Source organism: Struthio camelus, chromosome 17, assembly GCF_040807025.1.
Source record: "Struthio camelus isolate bStrCam1 chromosome 17, bStrCam1.hap1, whole genome shotgun sequence".
Lineage (NCBI taxonomy): Eukaryota > Metazoa > Chordata > Aves > Struthioniformes > Struthionidae > Struthio > Struthio camelus.
The window spans coordinates 5,744,056-5,766,115 of NC_090958.1; the positions used below are offsets into that span (position 1 = coordinate 5,744,056).

Here is a 22,060-nt window from a genome sequence, read left to right on the forward strand (position 1 = left end):
CTTCGTGTTGCCAACTCTTCCCACGCATCATGTGATGCCAAAATTACAGAATCATCCTGATTTCCAGATCAGCGTGGTGACATGAGATAACCCATTTTTTTTAGATGAAATGTTTGATATTCCCTTGAGTTCCTCTCCACCCTCCAGTGGATCCACATCATGCCGCTGAATTTCCATACATAGGATCTTCTTGGCATAGATTCCTTCCATTTCAATGGTTCTGTTTCTCTTCTGTCCGTGCACAATTTTCAACATCTTCATCCTTGAGAAGACACAAGACTTTCTTTACATTAATTAGGAAATGGTTGTGAACGTATATTCCGGAAACCAACCAGTCCCTCTTAGTAGAAAGGGATGCTATCCATCCAAAAGCAGTGATACTTCATGTTATGGTGGCAAGGGGAGGTATGGGGTTTAGTTAAAATAGTGCAATGAATTTGGCAGGAAAGCATAGAGTAATGCTGTTCAGGCTGCTTTTGAGAGCAGCAGGTCTGGAAGGTATGCTGTGGAAGCAAGGGATAAGGGAGATTTCAGCTATCTTCAGCCCAAATTAATTAGAATTATGTAAGTGGAGAGAAAAGGAAAGATTTTAAAGGGGAGGGAGACATCTGCTCTGTCTCTAAGTTTTCAGACTTTCCTGCAAATGCAGGTCTCCTGGAAAGACAGAAGTATCTCTGCGCTTTTGAAACAGTGAGGGGAGTAAGTGATGAGGAGTCACTGGCTAAAATCCAATAGCCTGATTATTGCTAATCCTGGCTGTTTCTTACATGGGATGGTTTGCTCTTGCAATTTGTTGTGGTTATTTATTAGTATATCATGATGAGGATTACATAGCAGCAAAATGCGAGGATAAACTGCAACCTCCCAGGCTTCTGTAAACAAATATAAGCAGATTGGCAATGCGTATCAAAATGATGGATAAAATTCCCAAACTCTCTAATCTACTGAATAAGGAAAATTTCGGGGATATCTCGAGATTCTTACTGAGGAATGTGTTCTATTTGCTCAGAAATTGCTGCTGGCAAAGGCAGGGTGGCTCAAGAATACTCTGGAATAAGTGCCAGGCAAAGAGCTGATTACAGTGGCGAGGTGGGAGGTAATGTTCCAGCAATTTGGAAATCGCTGTTGAGAGTTAGAATGTTTAGCTAAAGAAACACTTCTCTGAAATAAGACATTAAGGTAGACTGACTCCTTCTTCCCCCACTGCTTTCCTCTGGTGGATTCTATTAAAGTGTGTTGGGAGGAATAAAAGGAGTGAGGTCAGGTCAGACTGCAGGGCAGAGAAGGTCAGACAGGGTTAAGCAGGTCAGGTCACATTTCTATGTCTTCTGTGGTTCCCCAAGAATTTGGGATCACTGCTTAGAAACTGTGCTATTTGATCAGCTGTTGGTAATTTGAGCATTACACAAGAGCAAGTGGAATCAAAAATGATACTTAAAGGCAAATGACTGGGAAGGAGGAGTGAATGGAACACTATTACATTTAAAAATTAGATACACCAATCCTTCATTTCATCTCCATTTGAAATAAACTGTCAGGGTTGGTTGACCTAGTAACAAGTACTGTCTGGCTCAGTAGTCAGAAACATGTATTTCATTGCCCTTCAAGAAATAAGTTTAGAAAAGGCCATATATCTGGGAAAGGAGAACACCGAGCTGAGACATGTCCGTAAGGTGTTGTTCTACTAAGAAAATTAACATGTCACTTCAAAAGTGGCTGAGCACCAACCTTAGACAATGGCTACTTTGAATATCTTGTAAGAGAGAGAATTGTGTTGAAGGGCTAAAAATAATCTTTATCCAGTAATTGCAAAGTATTAACTCTTTTTCAAAGTATATCATCATGAAGTAATTTTCATCGCCAGTCATCAGACCGGCAAATTGAGACATTCAAAGGTTAAATAACTTGCCTAAGGTCACAGTAGACCAATAGCGGTGCTGGGAGTAGTACCTAGGTCTAAGCCGTGCCTGCTGTACCTGTTATCTCTAAAAGAAAGTAAATTCAGGGTAGATAAATTAGCTTTTCTTGAATGATGAAAATGTGAGTAGACTCAGGTAAGGGGAGAAGAAACCTGGTGTCAGTAGCTTAGAGAAGATAACTTCAAGATCGATTTCCTGTTCCCAGGGGAAACAGAAGACGATTAAGGGAAACTGTCTTTTTGGGTTTTTTTTTCCAGATCGTGTTGTTCGAGTCCTGGACAGAAATTTGGCTCAGAAGGCTCAAATCTCTTGGACTTTGAAGGCTAGTCTCCTCATAAAGTAATATCTTCAGGCATAAGAGTAGCAACATATAAAGAAAGGTAAGTTCATCTGAGACTGTTAGTTTATTAGTGGGTTCCCCTCTGATGCCTGCTCTGGGCAATGAAAGATGCATACGGCTCTACATCCCCTGCCATGCTTGTTTTGGTTCTCCCTCTCTCGAGCTCCCCAACCCTGGCCATGGCTCTCCAGCACACAGAGATGAAGCGGAGAAAGAAAACATATATTTAGTGGGGAAATACCTTGTCCCTTTATATTCGGTAAGGAAAATCTAGCACAGAGACAGACATGGAAGGAGAACTTTATTTTGAGCCCAGTAAAGCAAAGTGCAACTTGTGAGTTTGAAGGAGACATATTTTGTGACTATTTTACTGAAACTATAAGGACTTATTCATACTCACTTATTATGTCATTTTACAATTTTGTAACCCAGCTCAGAGTTCCTACTTCACTGTTTATCTCTACAATCTCCTGTTTGAGTGTTTTTTCCTCTGAGTATTGGACTCATGACAAATTTCTGAACAAAATAGCAATCTCACTGCGCTGTGATTTGCACAGCATTCTGTTATGTTCAGATGCACCTGCACCCCCACAAGCTCTAAACATTTCATATCCCTTTATATAGAAATGGCTACTTCTGAGTTCGGTTAGAGCTAGAGTAGAAGGGAACAAGGGAACAGTCATGTGTTTATTAAAGAACTCAAGGAAGCTATGGTATAAGCTACCTGTAAAAAAAAAAAAAAAGGCTAGCATAAAATTTAAATACTGAAATAGTTTTATAAGGAGGTAGTGTTTTACAATCATTTCAGCCTAAAAACATTTAACTCATTCCAGATTTTGCAGTTTTTCAGTCCTGAGTATGCTACTATAGTTATGGAAAAGAAAGAATCATGAAGATGACAATATTATTTTTAACTTTTCATCCCCTTTCATAAATGAGAGAGAAGTCTTAGATGGAAATTTGGTGTTGGAAAGGTTTAAAAAGAAGGGTTGGAAGGGTTTAAAAAGCTAGGTAAGTCTCTTTATGAGACAGTCAATCCACCATCTTGTCCTTCGCTATAAAGCTACACCAAACACTTGTCTGTGCTGAGGTAGCCTGTCCAGTCTGGTATCTTTTGAGGTCCTTGGGCCCAGGTGCTGTGCTCAGTCCATGCTCTGACTTAATACCTGTGTGAATTCTGTCCCCTGACATATTTGAGGAAGAACCACCCGACTGAAAACTTGGGGACCAATTTTGGCTTCTACTACATGGCAGTAGAATGGCCGTTTTGTTATTTCCCTTTGGGTTACAAAAAGCCTGAAATGTAGGCACTCCAGGTATGCTACCTGATTTTCAATGGCTTGTTAATATAATAATGTGTGCATTTATTTCTCCTCCATAATGCTATTAAAAGCAGCTCCTTTTAAAAACACCAAACAGGCAAATATACCCTTACTTTTTATAACAGGAGGGAGAAAGATGAGTGTCAGTCAGTGAAGACTAGTTACAAATACGTCTCCAGCTAGGCCTCCTACAGACTAAGTGATATTGGCTGAGTGACAACTAGATTACTCAGGGCTATAGCTCTTTAAAGACTGTTTGTTATGGATTTCTACAGAAGAGATATTTACCATGGGAGAACAAACAGATCCTGCTACTGTGTTTCCGTGTGCTTTATAGAAGTGCTCTAAACTGTTTACAGTCTTGCTTAATACTGTTTAGATTAGTTTCACTTTCTGAGTGTTGTTCCCTCCTGCCCTGGGTTAGCGCTTGTGTGGATGCAAACTAGCTGAAACAACTCCTCCAGTCCCCTGCGGTACACCGGGATTCTTGCAAAATCTCACAGCGAGCTTGTGTGTTCTTAGTGCTGGGCCAGGACGTACGGCAGAGGTCTGCAGAAAGCATCCTAACTCACTTGCTTCCAAACAGCGCAGCTGTGGGGATGAGCCAAAGCTGGAAGGGCTTTACGTGCCCACTCTGCATACACTCAAGCCTTTGAGCTGAAACCAGTATTATAGCTTCAGGGTTATTCACTAGCAGTTTTGTTTCCTGATTCGGACAAAGCCTGGGAAATTTGTGTTCAGGATACAATCATCCTGTTCTTTGGAGTAACTGTGTTAGGATTTCTTTCTCCCTTCAGAAGGTGGTAAGAATTCCCTGTCCTTGTGCTTGAATGATACAGGAAGCTCAGTGTAGACCTGGGGGTTTCACGCATTTTTTTCACTCATCGTTTCACTCCTTAGAACAACTAAGTCGTTTTTTGACGTCATTGTAACCCCAAGTTGTTTGCCTTATTCGGAGTTTTCCTGTATAGTTTTTCTTTGCTTCTTTTAAGGAATAGTTCATAATTTTTTTCCAACTTTTGCATAATTCTGTAGTGCCCCAAGAAATTACTCAACTTAAAACAGGAAAGGAAAAAAGTTACTGCCCCCGGACAAAACAAATATTTTAATCACTTATAATATTATTTTAAATGTACATATAATTATTATTTCGGGCATTTCCACATGACATTTGGCATTTTTAAAGAGAGTGTGATGATTTATTTTCATATGCAAAGCAGCTTGCGGCTTTTTTTGGTTCTGAGGGGACAAGGAGGTGGAGCACAGCCTGTGGCGGCGGGAATGGTAGGGAGCGAATGTGAGCGGTGTCAGCAAATGGGGGGGAAACGCGGGGAGAACAGCATGGGCTACAGGAGGGTCGCGGGGAGAGGGACCACAGAAAATCGAGAGGTCTGGCTGGAGGTGCAGGGACGAGGTGGTGGTAGGGATCAGAGAGACTTCCGGGGAAGAAAGAGGTATTATAGAAAATAAGGTAAAAACAATGTGAGTGGAGGCTACACCCAGTGAAAATTGCTCCCCGCACCAGGGAGTCTTCAGCCGGCCTGCTGCTCAGTATTTGTTTTTCTTTCCCTTGCTTGTTAATTATTGAAGCCAATGGCCATTAAGGCAGTGGACCTCCTGCTATCGGGTTTATCTCTACTTTTACAGCCCTGTCAAGCAGCAGTAATGTAGATAAGCTGCTGGGTGGAGGCTGTTCAGACAGTAATTAAAACTATACTGAGAATTACAAGCAAAAACTCAGCTATCCCGATATCAAAAAGAAACATAAAATAGCTAGAAGAGATGTCACTTCCACCCGGACAGTCAAATGGCAGTGCTTAACTCTGTTGGGGCAGCTCCTGTCTGACTTCCTTACAGATTTAGAGAGACCTATTTAAATATGTAATAAAGATACGGCTTTGTCAAGACGAATCCACTCATTGCACGCTGTAATCAAAGCAAGCCCTCATATAAAACAGCGGGTGCCTGATCTTCTTTTCGTTTCTATCAATGTACTTCCACTGGCTTTAGCAGGGAAACCGTTGGCCTATGAGCATTGTGCTTGTAGAGCTGCACAGCCACAGGCACTCTACAACCTGTATCATATGTAGCTCTTCAGTGAGAAGAAAAGGCAGTGGATTCCTTTGCAAAATGTCTAGTCTTTGGCTGAATCAGAAGAGGCTTCTGTAATCTCTCACTAGGAATTTAACACAGTCTATTATTTGCAGTCTGGTTTGTAAGAGGAATTCAGGAGTTGGGACCAACAGAAATAAAGCGACTCAAAAGTGTGAAAATATTACCTTTCTTACAGCATCTCTTACAGTGTAAGTTCAGTCTTACAAAGAGCAAATATACCAGTTTCCCATATGTCAGAGTACCTGGTTGAACTTCTGAGGCCAGGACAATTTGAAGAGTGCTTAAATGTAAAAATGCATATTAGCAGACAAAAGGAAGGATTAGACTTCATCTCTGAAGAGGGTGGGATGGAGGACGCAGAAGCAGGCACTGGTCCGGTAATTGGATGTAACACAGACAACACGTTGCTGTTGGACAAGGGCAGATCATACATTTGCGTCTGGAGGAGGACATACCCATGCTAATCCCACAGCAACAGCTGGTTAATTAATAAAGCCAGGAGGAAAATTCTCCTTGGCCCTGTCTCTCCATTTTTCTGCCTTTAGGTATGAGGCCATTATGAGTTTGAGAAACTGAGAACAGCACGAAAAGTTTTTACCGCGCTGTCTGGGGACCTTGCGGGAGCAGAGAGTACGCTTTTTAAAAGCTGTTCTGTTGGAAATAATAGCCACGTATCTGTACAGAGTTCATGAGCTCCACTCCATTACATGCAAGTTTTAATGCGACACTTGAACAGTCCTGCCGCATTAGAACTACAGCATCAAGTAGCACTTGGGCCATATCACTCTGCAGCAGCAAAAAGTACTCGAAAGTAGGTCGTGGAAATAATCCTGCTGGTTCCAGTAATCAGAGTATACAAAAGGGTCGAAAGTTCAGGCTGCGCTGGGGAATGCGCTCGGAGAGCCGCTTCTGCCTGAGCACGGGCTGCGATTTATTCTCTCTGGGGGGCTCCTGGAAGGAGGGTTTCTCTCAAGTGGGACGTAGCCATCGGCTGGGCTCAATAAAACGGCAAAGTTCCTAGGATCATTTCTTCCCTGGAAACTGATGTCTCCCTTCCTCTCTGAAGAAAGAAGTTCTCGGGAGCAGGAGTGGGGAGAAGAAAACTTGGTCAGGTCCCTGTTTTCAGCTGTCTACATACTGGAAGGATGTCTGAGTTTCTGGACAGCTCTTTGACAGTTTACTCATTCCCGCTCAAAGAATTTAGACACCGGATGAAGGGGAAAAAGTGAAAACTGGCTGGATTTGAGTCAAGCTTAAGATGAATTCCAGATTAGAAGCTGCAGATCAAATTATATGTATACGTGTATATGCATACTTTTTTTGCGAAAGTGTTTGAATTGTTGTCTTGGAATATCAGATGGATGATCCTTGTGGTATTTTGGCTGCTTCTGCCCCACGGCCAGAGTACAGAGCCCACTGCCAAGGTCTGGACTTGTTTCAGAATCCAGACCTCCTTCCAAGGTTTGATATAGGGATTTGTATCCGTGATTACCTCTCTACTCCAGGTCAAAGTAAAAACTGAAAACTGTTCAAAAACTCTTTGAGAATGTCAGGGCTGCTCACCTGACTTTTATATGTATGTATGTATGTATGTGTGTGTGTGTGTGTGTGTGTGTGTGTGTGTGTGTTTCTGTATGTATGGCAGCTAAATAGCATAAAAACAATAATCGTCATGCTGAATAAACTAAGGCTGCGTGTAGGCTATGTGTAGGATGCAGTCTTCCTTTCGTACCCTCCTGGCTCCTTGCAATTGGTAGTTTAAGGTATATCCTTATGAGGGATGCGTCTAAATCATCATATTTAATGACTGCCAATGGATTAGTCCTCCATGAAATATTTTAATCCCTTTCAAACCCTGTTGCCTCCGTATCATCCTGCGTCAATGATTTCTACAGTTTCAACTATGAAATGTCTAAAAAAATCTATGTTTTCCGTCTTTTTTTAAACTAATTTATCAGATTTCTTTCCTGGGAGCCCTTGATTCTTATAATGTAAGGAACAAGAAATAATAGTATTTTATCCATTTGGTCCACTCATGCTTTACCGCTCTCTGTCTTCGTTATCTCTTCTTTCAGCTGAAGACAACTAGTTAATACAACTTTTGTCACTGCTACAGAGCCCTTGTGTGGCTCTGCACCTCAATTTCTGTGCATGAGAAATGAGGAAAATACCTCCCTGCACCACAGGGTGATTGGTGCTTGTAAAGAACTTAAGAACCATTATATAGAAAAGGTATTACCATAGCATTCAAAATGCTGCATATAAATTAATTCACAAGTATGCATGCAGGTGACATGAGTATAAATTAGATCATTCTCATTCACAAATGACTTTTCATACAAAATACGGGAATCAATTACAAGCATCAGTTTTTGCAAATGTGGCCATTATTTATTAGAAAACACTCCTAAAATTATCTTAATGCTAAAATATGAATATTATTATGCAAGAAAGCTATACAGTGAATCCATTCAAATCACTAATGGAGAGAAAAGTCTCCCCCACCCCCTTATTCATTGCCTGCTTTATGCATCACAATTCGTATAGTGTATTTAACATTCCTGGACCAAATGAAAGGGTAACGCAAAATTCTATGTAAGTATTTCTTAAGTCATTTTACTATAATTAAATGTTGATTTGTCTCCTTCAGACCTTTTTTCCCTTGCTAAATCTCTGAAAGAGAATTACTGTGAGTAAAGAGTTTAAATTGCAACTTTTCAAGTTCTGCTGTGTTCTTTTCTTAGAGGTTTGGTTATAGCTGCTTTCTTAATCTTTAGAGCTTGTTTTTCCCTTTCAAATTGTCTACTCAGATCGCTTTGTTTTACTTAATGTAAATATTCCAGCAAATTTCAGAACCAAATAGTGATGAATGCGATTAGAATCGGAGCTTTGTTAAGCATCATGAAAAGCTCCTTTATTTCAGCAAGGGAGATATATCACCTCTGTTGCAAATTATATCATGCTGACAGAGTGAAATGTACTGTAACCTGATGAAAGAAGAACATGATCTAACTGTATCGATACAGGAGGAAAGACATGAACACAATGTTCAAAACAAGTATGTCAGTAAGAGTTAGGTTTTTTTCTTGTTTTCATTTACTGAAGCAGATAGTGAGGTAATTGTTTCTCTGGAAGTATAAAAGTACAGCCAGTGCCAGCATGGTTTGGTAGGTGGGTCCTATTCGTTTGCTCATCAATTAACAGTTTACTCTATATGTAACAGGGGCAATCACAGGAAGAATGATGAAGAGCCATCTCAAACATTTACAAGATGCCATCCTGTGAAATTATACACTGAACACTTTTTAAAAATCTTTTGTCAGGGTAACGGATGGATTGTTTACAGACAAATAATTAAGACCATGTCCCTTCCCTAAAATACTTTTGATGCCAGGGCCAAATTTCAATCATGGTAACCTCAAATCTCAGATTAAGTCATTATATCTACTTCATCCAAGCCAGAAGAGATCGTCTGGATTAATATAGGGGTTATTCAGAGCTATAGCTACTTTAAGGACACATATGCAAACAGAGAAAGGAAAGCTGAATGATGAAAAGTGGTATCACTAAGCAGTAATATGAAGCAAAATTATTTGGTTCTGTGTTCTTATTTGTTCCTGTGCTGGAAACACTGGTTTGCTGAATAGATGCCAGAATGAGTCACAATTCACGATCTTGACTGCTCGTCCGAAAATCTATGGAAATTTCTTGAGGTCGGGGGGGGGGGGGGATGTCAGCCTTCACGATTGCTGCTAACAGAAAGTAAATATGTAAATAATATCATTTACCGTTAATGCAGGTATCTGTTAAAGGCATCACCCTACTCAAACTGATAAAAAAAAGAGTAACAGGACTGCTTGAACCATTGTCTTGTATACATAGAAAGAGACTGTCCTTTATCATTGCTTAGATGGGCAAGCAGAGGCTAAAGATTCTTGAATGGACTTACTGCATTGATTTTAAAAAAGTAATTTATGTGCCAAAGCAAGTTCTTTTTAAGTCCTACAGATGTTGACACTGCAGAACCCGTCTGTTCTTTACTGCTCCATCGCTGCAATCTTCATTCTAAGGCATTGCTGCAAAACATACTTCGACTGAGGTAACCAATTTCCAGCTGAAATACAACACAGAGCTTCCACGGTACTCACTTTGTAAGCGTAAGTACCTGTTTTTCAGATCATCAGGTGTATCAGTGAATGTATCCACGCTTTGTAAGCGAGTGTTAAACCTATACTTAAATGGGGCTTTGAAATGGCAGAAAATTGCATGTTGGATTTATCATTAAATGGTGTGTGGGGGGGGGAGCGAAAGAAAAAACATTGTCTAGTATATGCAAAAAGAACAAGGAAGCTTTTTATTTCCCCGTCACTTATTTCTCTAACACTGGAGGATGCAGATAAAGATGAAATGAAATATCCTATAGTCCCTGTGATAGGCATGAGCAAATGTGCTAAGCCAGAAATTTATCCCAAAATTTGCATGAGGGAGATTGTGCTTGCCCACGTCTAAATTTTTGCCTTTAATTTCTACATTTAAGTTTTTTCATGAAGTTCTTTTCTTCTTGTTCTAAACTGCCATGAAATGTTGCTATACTGATATGACTATTAGCCTGTTGCTTTCAAAATAAAATCTCCACTGACTTTGGTATCATTATGATTTTTGTTCCTTAATGGTACTGTCCTCCACCACATCAATAGTGAATAAAGTTATCCCTGCACGCTAGCTTAAGTTCTCAAAGTTGTTTTGAATGTTAGCAATCAAATAAATACAAAAGCGTTGTCACCGTCAGAAGCGGTTGTTTCACAGAAGCTTAAAAACATGTGTGGGAACAAAAATGTTTTAAAAAACAATTTAAAAATTTACATGAAGTATTTTTAAAATATTTTGCCAAATGACAGGAAGGTTGCATTTTTACTTTTAAATTACTCTGTTCAGTATTACCCAAATGATCATTTTCTGCACTTGTATAAAATAAAAAGAGTTTTGCTCTTAAAAAAAAAAAAAGAGATTTGGCACTTAGGGCAAAATTTTCCTCTCCAATCTGCAATGCAGATGCCTTAGCCGCAGAGCAGATTTCAGCTGCCTTTCTGCATTCATTTCATGCATAAAACTTCCGCTGACGTCTCTGGGAGTTCCGCGCACGGGCTCCGTGCAGGCTAGACCACGCAGAACAGCCCAGAGGGAAGAATTTACCCGGATTTACCTTGAACATCCAGGACAAAAATCTAGACAAAGATTGAAATCATGCTGGTAGCAACCATTTGAAGGTAGTTCCTACATGATCAGAAAATTTTCTTGGAATAATTGCGACCAGACTACGGTCTACTGGAGAAGTTGATATTTTGGCTGGAGTTAGCACAGTTCTGTGAATAGCTTCCCTTCTCTGAGTCGAACGAAGGGTGATAACTGTGAAAACCTGCTAGCTAAAATTTGCCAGTAAAAACAAATCATTGCAGCCTACGTTATGGGTAGGGTTGCTTCCAGCATGCAGGAAGAATTAATTTCCCCACAGTGCTGCCTTAAAGATGGCAGCGTCTCCTTCCATTAGCAGCTGTGCTGGAGCAGTTGGCTGGTGAATCTACCTCCCGCTGCCCCTCCCCTCCTCCCCTTCCATCACAAGCTGAAGATAACGTATAAAAATTCAGCAGGGAGGAGACCCTCAGGATGAAGTGGATACGAATCCTTTAGGTATTTACACAGGGGAAGGTAGCTTTTCCTTCCCCTGTGCAGAGAGACTGTGTTAAAGCCCATGCCGATTGCTGTTTCTGTGTGCCTTGAGGCAATGCAAACAAGATTTTCTCTTTAAATCGCTGCTAATTAGAATGAATAAGTCCAACAAAATATCAGCAGTGAATAGTAATTGAAATAAACCTCCAAATCTCACCTAGATGTATTTTGAATTTTCCTGCTTTTTTTTTTTCAGAAAAGTGTCATACGAATGCATTTGCCTATGTTTATGTGTCCATGCCATGGCAAGTGTGAAACAGCAAATGAAAAAAATCACAAAAAAACATTGCAAATGTATTTTGGTAAGAATTTCCAGCAGAAATATTTTGAAATCTCTCTCTTATTTCTTATCCTCCTCCCTAAAACACCGTATTTGAGAAAGGGAGGGAGCGACAAAGCATCTAATTCAGACTCCCATGCCAGACATAGCAAATAAGTAAAGATACAGGAGGAAATTTTGAAAAATACTTTTTTTCGTACAATAAGGCCTGGGCACTTACCAATCCTAAAGAAAACGAGTGAGTCTTGGACACATTTGTCATTTTTGAAAATGGTATGTTAGTATTGTGGAAATGTTATTTCTGTTGTTGCAAGTACAAAAATGTGTTTGGGGGAGTGATGAAATAAAGTCGCAACAGTTAGACTCTTCACGGATTACAAACAGCAGAAGGTGCTAAATCCATGTAATGGACTAGTGCTAGAAATGGCTTGCTGCGTGCAGTTGCTTGCATGTTTTCAATAATGGGAACTAACCCTACTGTCAATCTTGAACGCCTTGGTCTCCTTTGCTTTCATTGAGGTCATGTATATGAGATTACTGTCTTTGCAGATCAAAGTGCTATAGCTGATCTTAATGGCAAAAGGGAACATATAAAGAACAAAATCAAAAACGATAAATTTTACCTGTGTTTTAAAGGTGCAGTTGAAGATTCTTTCACCTAATTGTTACAAAGATAGGTTCCCATAGTAATTACACTGAATGGGTTTAAGGAGAAAAAAGACTTTTTGGAAAAAAAATGATATGACATAAGCTGATGGCATTTGAGGCATTTACTAGGAAGACTTTCCTTACATCTGACTTACTACTTAGAATTATTTTCTTTTACAGACCGGAAAACTCAGAACATATCATCACATACACCTTTGTCTGGAATTCTTCTGATCTTTCTGGAGACGTTATTGTTTAACTTCTTGGATGGGGTAAAAAGCCTGTGTTTAAGGGCTTGACTTGGTGGATCCAGTTTCTACGTGTGGCTGTTGCCTGTGTAACTTTGTTCATAACCTTGGGCAGGTCCCCCAGTACCTGCATTTCATTCAAACCCAAAACATGCTGGGAGCTGGAACTTAACTGCTAACTCTGGCCCCTTCTTAGACATAAAGAGAAGTCTCAGTAAGAAGAAGACTGAAATATGAATTAATATTATTTGTTCTGGCATCAATCATTCACTCAAAAAATCATATGTAAGCTACAATTGGATTAAAAGGTTAAGGTTAATTAAATATCTGAAGTGACTGAGGTCTTGTAGACCTAGGAGTGTGGTGGGCAACTGTCACCTACACCTGTTAAAATACATTAAATAACTGTGGAGAATGCATTTTTTCAGAGAGGAAGAGGCTCAACCTCAGAAAACTGTACCAGTTTCTGAACAGTATTGCTTTTTTAACATGTTTTTTTTCCTATATTATTTATCTTTTTCACTCAATGGACATCCTGAAAGAACCAAGTGATCCTTTTCAATTATAAAATAATAAAAAGAGGAAACAAATATTTTCCTTTTTTGAGGTGTAATCAACACAAACGCTAAAACATATCTCAGAACGTGTGTTCTGCTGTTTGCAAAGTTACCAGTTCCAGTGTCGGCCAAACAGCTTCGAGTTGTCTTGTCTGATACTCCAGTACAGCCTATCTGCTGTGTAATACGTTTACTGGAAGCCCTTGTGATCAATGTCTCTGCTAGTGCATGTTTTCCCCTCCCCAGCCTGTTACTGCATTACACAAGAAATCTCCAATTTAGCCTGTAATCCTGGCAAGCATTTCTTGGACCATATCGCTATCCTTTCATGTTGGCCAAGTTTAAAGGGGGAGAAGGAGGAGGAGAAAGATTAGCCAGCTGCTTTTAAAACCCATCGGTGCATACTGTATTTACCGAGATGGGTAATAAAGACAAGCTTTGGTCCTATTGTTATCTTTTTGGATAAGGCCTGTGTTATGTTTGGGGAACAGAGGTCACGTTTTCTTGCACTTGTGTCCTGTGATTGGTGTATTGTTTAAAGACTATGAGGAATAATCTTGTGCTCCAAAGGAAGTTGGCAATAAAGTTTGCTCTATAAAAAGAAACATGCAGTTAGGATACAGTTTCCTTTTCTGAGTCAAAGCAGAGCGTCAAGTCAGAATTTCCAACCCAGAGGGTCAGGAAGGATTCCAGGACTTCTTGAATCACAACTGAAATGTGCAGCCACCCTCCAGCTCCCTTCGTTTCACCCTTTTGGCCCAAGTCCCGCTGGGATTACTACTCTGAATTATTTTATTTTCAATTTACTGTATGACCAGTTCTTAATATGGACACACACCATGTTTTCCCCGTGCTGTGTCTTCTCTTCCTGTCTTAACTGACTACTGTCATTTCTTCTCTGCATGCTATGCGCACAGTCAAGTGTTCCCTAAAATTTAGGATGCTTTTTCCTACCTGAAATACTGAAGAAACTGAACTCTACCCTAAACCAATGGAGATAACAGCTCTCGCAGTCTCTGTTGTCTTTGCTCATGGTGTTTCTTTTTTAAAATAAAATCAATAATGAACTTTTACAAGCTATTTGGACAGTGATTTCATTCCATGCTTACTTTTTCATTAAAATTATTTGGAGAAGAACACACAACTTTTTCCAAGAAGATTATTTTTTCTCCTCTGCAAAGGTTCAAGCACTTGAAAAAAAGCATGCACTTTGTTTCCATATGGTCACATTTACAATAAAGACAGTGCACTTTATAATGTATGGCAGTTTTTTCTGTATTAACTGTGATTTTGTAGACACATTTATATTAGGAACTTTTTGCACCTATCTTTCTATATTTGTACATATACATGCTTGGCAACCTGACTTGAGAATAGGAAATATTTCTCATAGTTTTCATTCTCAAGTAGTACTGACTCCCAAATATAACGTTACAAAAATAGTGTAAGAGACCGTAAAGGATGTATACTATGTATATATAACGTGGTGCTGTGGTACTCTATAATGTGAGGAAGTGAAAATTTCAAATCTGCTTGGAAAGAAGGTAAAAAACGTAAAATGAATGAATCTCTTGTAACATAGAGCAGCTTAACCTTTGATGAAGTGCAGCTCACTTACCTGGATAGTTTTGCTGAGTTTGATCATTTATTATATCCTATCCTTGCTGGTTTTCTTCATCCCAAGGGTACACTAAATGAACTTAAGATTTGCTTTCTCTTCACTGTTATGCATGCAGCACATGCAAAGGATGAAATGTTCAAATGTAAAGATAATGCAGTAATTAGTAAAGAAAGACAATAGGTACCTGACAAAAAAGAGAAGAAAATCTAACCAGTGAAATAACAAAGCTGGAAGGGAAATTAACCTGTAGGTAAGTGAAATTCCTGAGATGAGCAAATGCATTGAAGGGTTAGTGATTCTGTGGATCAAAGAGCTTGCTTTTGCAACGTGATGCCATTAGGTAAAGCAGTAAGTGGTAAAACAAGGCAAAATCAAAGAAGTCTGTGCCTTAATGATTAGGCTTTAATAATTCTCCTTTTGTTTTGCCCAATATATCTTTTGCTCTGCTACCCACTGGGCTGTCATCAAAGGATGGGTGGAGAATACCTCCACCTAGAACACCCTGTAATTTAGTAGTTAGGTCATTTTCATGGGAGATGGGGGTTTGAACCACTTTGGGCAGGTGTTTCCCACTTCCTTGTTACTACATTAAGAGGGGACAATACCTTATTATCTTAAGAGAATATTTTCTACAAGGAAAACTAGGTGCTTAAACCTGAGGAGAATGTTCTTGCCTGGGGATCCAGTTCTGTCAAAGGTGAGCAAAGGGGGCCATGAAGGTATTTTGTATCAGAGAACCTAGAGGTATATCTGTACAACCCTGTTGAAGGGAAAGACTTCATAAGCATGACTGTCTTCAGCATTTTCCACTGGCTGGGTTAGGAGTCCTCTCTCAACAGCACGTTATCTTCTGTGAAAGCCTTTCTGAGTCACCAAACTTTCTTCATGAGTGTATGTGCTGAACATGTGGCTGTGGACATCGTTCTAGGAGAAGAGTGCCTTCTGTTAGACAGAATGATGTGTCAGCCTAAGTCCATTGTAAATCTATCCCTCAATGTTTTTTCTTTCAGATTAACACCTCTGATAGCTCTCAGGTTTAGACCAGACCAGCAAAACACGATGCTGCATTCCTGCCATCACCTCAAGCTTTTGAACCTTCTCTGCTTTTTAACAGGAAAGTACGAAGTGGCCATGAATCAGAGAGATATTATTTTATGTAGACTTGGCACATGTGTAAAGGACAGAGGGTTAAGGGTAATAGAGAATCTAGCTCTTACTTTCCCTCAACATGAACGAGTCTGGGTCAAAAATGCAATGGCATGCTGAAAAGACTATCTCACGTTCCTTTCATAGTCAAGAAAATGGTAGTTGGTTTATCTTTCTTATTTCCCATTTGCTATACAATAGTTTACAAGACTTCAAACTGTGAGGGCAGGCAAGGAGTGGCAGTCTTTCCTTCACTGCTTTTACTCATGCACATGCAGGTTATTTTAAATGATGATTCCTTTGCAGGAGAAATGATGAAATGCACAACTCAAGAGTTTTCACAGCAGTTGAAAAGTATAGCTTGGCAACGAATGGGAGGGGGAAAACATTAAAGACAATGCAGTAACAACATGCAGGGAAGAAAGAGAGAGATGGGGTAGAAGATAACAGGATATTGGATAGAGCACACAAGCTAAACAGGAAAAATTAGATGAGGAAAGGAATGTGAAAAAATAGGGAGGTAAAGATTAAGAAATCTGCCTTGCCGGGTAAGCAAGCTGCTCACTGTCACGGCTCACTTTGGGCAGGGAAGGTTAGAACTGTCGACTGATCTCTAATGAAATACAACGTTTTTTCATATCATCTTAATAACAGTAGTAAAGTAATTAGATTGCATAATGGTCTGAGAAATGGATACTTCTGACCCTGACTTCTAGCACTCTGACTTGCTGCTGAAACTGCCCAGGTTAACAGGATACGCTGGTGTTCTGGCTAGCAAGGGTATTGCAGCTGCCTACAGCCATCTTCCGGAGGCAGGCCACGCTCCAGCTTCAAATACTGTGGTGCTTTCTAGCTGAATCTCCATTGGACGGGTATGTGTCCTCAAAGTGTGTATTTCTTTTATCTGAGCTACTCTTACGGAGGTGCATTTAGCAAACAAGAGCTGGTTGGGAATATAAATGAAATTTCATGGCTTGAGGTTTTTATATGACTTGTTCAAGGAGCTTAAGGCATGTGGCCAAACACACAGTTGATCTGTGTTTTGGTTGTACCAGTGTCCCTGTGTTGAAACCTGAAGGGATTTTTTTTCCTATTCTCAGCCTGGAAACTGCTCTTAAATGTGTCCGATATACATGTGCAATGACCCCTCTACGTATTCAGTGACAGACTTACCGCTGCTCGTGGGCTGGAATGACCATACTGCGAAACCCCTAAACCAACTGCATATTTCCCAAAGGGAAAGACTGAAGACTCGCAGTTTGTGGGCCCATTTTTGTGGTGTGCTCCTGTGGTGAAGGATCAGGCTTGACAGCATTTGCTCCACAAGTGATGCCAATGCACATTCCTAAGCAACACCTTTCCCTCCGAGTGCAAATTTCCTTTATCCCTCGTTTACATGGCATTTGCCTTTTCTTTGTTGTTTGCTTGGGCACAAAGTCTCATATACATGCAGGCGCTTCATAAATTCGGCAGAGGATAGCTTTTTTACCTCCTTAGAACCTGAAGGCATAACGTAGCGCATTTCACAGCCGCATCCTTACTGATCTGGAAACCTGCTGGCGACACTCATGGGAAGTTTCCCCATAGCAGAATTAACCCAGGTGTCTAAGAGAAAATCACAGACCTTCAGCTCCTCTGCATTCCCCTTACTCCGTACCTAAGTCACTTTGGAACATGGCAATTTATAATGTGTGGCGTCATCTCACAGACTCTGCCAATGAATGTAAATGGCATAAAGAGCATGTGGAACAGATGGAATGAGACATGCACGTAAAGAATTAAAGTATTTGTGAGGGAATTTGGCAAGGATGTTGGAATGCTTCAAGCGCTGTGTACGGGGGTGGAGGCAGGGAGACCAGGATGAGTTGTGTGGGGCTGTGTTCAAGTGATCCATTTCTTTTAGGAACAACGTGTTGACCTATTTCTCTAGTCATGCTAAACACAGCAACAAAAATCTAATTTTCCCAGCTCCTGATACCTTTTTAGCCTGACAACTTATTTTAGTAGGGGGCAATGTTTCCTTGAGGAAGAGTTGTGAGTTGTTTGCTTTTTCATTGCAAATATTAGAACAAATGAGGGATAGCAAACCACAAAAAAAAGTGAGTGGGAATGGGATGACTTGGTACAAAGTCAGTACAGTGCACGTGTGTGCACTCCATGAGAGAAAGTGGCCTGAGTAGAGAAGGAATTCTTACACTAATGCAGAAATGACTTAGGTGTTTAATTTAAAAATGGTCTTAGATATTGACTTAGTCTAAGCAAAAGTGACTTTTTTAGGAGATCTTATACACACACATACACAAAAAGAAGGACTTTTTGGAGTTGGCTCACTAGACTGAAAAGGAACAAGAAGAGGTTTTATGTGAAAGTGACATAAAGAAAGGCCAATGGAAGATCTGATGAAATGTAATAGTTTGCCTCATTCATGGACTTCTGGGCCAATTAATTTACATTTCCTATAAGCAAACTTGGGGACTAGCATTTTTGATCCATTCATTGTCTAACCCATTTCTTGGAAAATACTTCTGGAAGATCATGATAGAGCTTGGATTTGCTTTGAGTATGGTTTTGCAGGCAGCTGTTTGATCTGCTATGTGCCACCAGTGACACATTTACACGGACATAGTGACATCTCAATCTGAATCACTTCAATCCGGTTTTGTAATCTGCAGCCTCCCTTTCTCAGTGAGGAGTAACAGGAGCTCTCAATCTGAGCACAAATATTCTTGTTCACTACTTAGACCAAACATCTGAATTCATGCATGTGAAAAGACGTTTTCTTCCAGCCACAGGAAAAGTTGACACATTGACTGAAAGGTTTATTAAAAAAAAAAAAAAAAAGTGACATTTATTTAAGCAATGCAGTCTGGCAGTCCTAGGAAAAGGTAACACCTGATGGTTTTCATTAAATCATTAACAGAGCTTCTAGTGGTGCTACTGGACTTTAAAGGAAGCCCACATCCAGTCAGCTTGCCCAAAGAGAAATCCTGAAACAATGATGTGAATAGAAGAGACAACTCAGGTTTCCCTTGATAATCATAAAGGGCTCAAATTACCTTCCTTTCCATCCCCAAAGGGGGCATAAATACTTTGTTTATGAGACTGTTTGCGCATGACTAATCTATTTCTACTTGCTAATTGTAATGACTAATGCATCTTACAAGACAAATAGTAGCTTGTAATAACACCCGAACAAGTAGATTTATAAGTGTTAAGCAAAAATACAAATACTTAGCAGAAGTTGACTGGTATTATCTTCTAATTAGCTGTAAAGACACTTTCTACTTGGAAGAAAAAAATAGGAAGATTTCTCAGAAAAATGTAGAAATAGCTAGGCCAAGTTACTGTTCTCATGAAAAAAGGCAGCGGTCAGGTAGTATTTAATTTTCATGGGAGCTGAATTCAGTCATACTTCCCCTGCTGACGTCAGCGCAAGAAAAGCACTTTCGGCCTGTTCCTACCTGCTGAGACCATATGTCCACTGGCAAGAATTTGGCAGACCTCTCGGAGTAGAAGTAATTGCAAGAGACAGGCCCTATTCTGATAGCACAGTTAGGGAATTATTTCTGCACCATCCAACTAACTGACCGCTACTTACAGAACGTGGTCTGAAGGAATGTTATTGACTAAATACTAGGTTTGATGGATACCATACTTTTGACTTGGGCTGTTGCGTTTTGTTTAAACAGAACATTAAAACTCTGCAACGACATTATAAGTATTTTATTACAAGTGGAGTTCTCTTGAAGTGATATGGATCATCAGAAGCCCTATCAAATATACCTGCTATTTTTTTTTACAGCTTATTGACAAATATAATAATAAAGTGACTTTCCAACTGTTCAGATGTAAAGTTGACATGCAGATTAAGGCATCACAGCTCATACCATGTGTGAAAATTGGACTTAAGTTAACTCTCTGTTGCCTTTGATACCCCTTCCTGAGTGCATGCTTGACCTGCAGCTCAAGTGAATTGTACCCCCCATTGCCTGTAGAGGCAGAATTTGAGTATGAGCAGCTTCACGCCCTGTGCCCGAATGTCCCTGATAAGAAGATAGCTTGTAAATCCCAGCCTGGAGCCAAAGTACACACCAGCATACAGGCAGTATGGGTGATCAGGAAGTTTCAGCTCATGTATCAGCTTGTTACTGAAGCAAGAGGGACACTATAGACGTAGTCTCTGAAAATCGATGAAAGTTGGCTCCTAAGCTACAAATTAGATCTTGGCTCCTACATGGTGTCATTATTTTAAAAATAGTATTGTAGAATAACAGTTTATAATAATAATGTAACTCTTAGCTCAAAATCTGCAAGTAGTACCTAAAATATTTGACCTGTGTCACAGACAGTCATCCAGAAACCAACTGGCTTGCCTAAAACCACAAAATGAATTGTGGGTAATGCCAGAAATACTCCTCAGCACTCCTGCTCCCAATTCCTTTCTTCAGTTTTGATACCTCCCATGTTTTCAATCTTCTCATAAACAACCATAGTATTTTACATTGAGAGATAGGGTGCGGAGGGTCCCCTTTTGGCAGGTGTCACAAGTATCCTTGACTGGTGTGCCTAACTTTTCCGTTGCAAATAATTACAGAGCTAAACTGTAGACTGGGAATATGCTTGGACTGCAAGTCAGTGCTCTGCGTCCTGTTGAATCTTAGTAAAGATTTAGCGCATTTGCAATACCAAACAACAACAAAAATGTATGATTTGTGTGCATTCATACAGTTCATCATACGGGGCTAACATTAAGAGACTGAACCAGAGAGTCAATGACATTATTACATGTAACAGTTTCTCATTTTCCTCAAACTAAACAGCTATGCTTTTAGTTTAGATTTTACACAAAAACATTTCTTCCAAATATGAATTTGGAGCGCCAGCTGTGTTTTGTCAAATACTATATTAGCTTGGAATTCTAGAACAGAATTTGGCACTGCTGCGTGCTGTGACTTTTAGCTTTGTCAATCATTTGAAAGATCTCTGTTAGCAATGCTTGGTATACTTCTAACTAAACAACAGTTCAGAATAAAGTTGTATCCAAAAAGCCCCAACAAATGTGAAATAATCAGCAAGTACAAACACTACTTGTTTCCTAATATAAGCAGAAGGGTTTGTTTAAATCAGCAGGGCTGATCTTTGCCCAAGTTAGGTCCCTGTGCCAGAAATCTGAAGGTCATCCCTGATTAGCCTAGACCAGAATCAACTGCAGCCGTCAGAGAGTACAGTTCCTAATATGAAGTACTGCCTCTTAGTCGAAGCGGCCATGGGAAGGTGAAGCACAAGACAGCAAGGACAGCTACTAGTTGTGGATGAGAAAGCGCACTGCTGTTGTAATCAGGTGATTTTGCTACTCTTTCCATCTGGCTCTGCAAATCCATTCAGATTTTGAGTTACTGTTCTGCATAGTATCTCAGTCAAAGAATTTTAAGCAAAAAATATCAGCCGAGTTGATATGTAGCTATTAGCTTTGTTCTATGTCTTAAGGGAGGCCAAGAGGCTTCAGGCTCCACATCAGAAAAGAATAAATATTACTGTACAAGTCACTTCGTCATATATCAAGCAAAACCAGCCACTTCAGTTTCTTCCTGGGAAGAGTGGCTTCTGCCTGAAAAACCCAAGAAAGTAGCATTCACTGGCCTGCTGAAAAACAGAAGGACGAACAGATACTTCTCAGCTTGCCCAGCAGTCTGAAAGATAGGATCCCTTTAAACAAATATTTCAAGCCACAGCTAGTTTCCTGAATAATTAAATCAAAAGCAATTGAAGTATTTTATCATATATGAGTATAATTTCTCATAAGGCTAATATTTTCAACTGCTAGTGGTAGGAGTGGTAGTAAAATAAGATTTCCTCTGTAATTCCTTTTTAAAGTTAGTGCTTGTGAAACCTTAAAACCACATAGAAAGGAGTTTTTCCACTTATTGGGGCTGGGATGTCAACACAGGGAGTCCATGGAAGTCCCATGTCTCTAATTTTTTTCTTCCATTCTCACAATTCCAGCAAAAGCTCTCAGCACATTTATCTACAGTTGATGGGTCACTGAGTGCTTACAACTAAAGCAAATGAACATCAAAGCTGTCCAGTAAATTATTTTAATAGTTGAGTCTTTCAGAGAGCAAGCATCACCTTTCATA

At 39.9% G+C, this 22,060-nt stretch overlaps 1 protein-coding gene across 4 annotated transcripts in view; it reads left to right on the forward strand.

Annotated features, from left to right (window-relative positions):
* The window catches only part of SPRING1 (SREBF pathway regulator in golgi 1), a 107,358-nt gene extending 92,956 nt beyond the window's left edge, over positions 1 to 14,402 (forward strand). For 3 of the 4 annotated variants that reach the window (XR_011135115.1, XR_011135117.1, XR_011135116.1), the window contains 3 exons: positions 2,177 to 2,299; positions 9,697 to 9,853; positions 12,532 to 14,402. The gene's annotated coding sequence lies outside the window, so the exon portion shown is untranslated. The remainder of the gene's footprint in view (positions 1 to 2,176; positions 2,300 to 9,696; positions 9,854 to 12,531) is intronic. The other variant, XR_011135118.1, reaches the window with a different exon arrangement.
* The last annotated feature ends 7,658 nt before the right edge of the window (positions 14,403 to 22,060 follow it).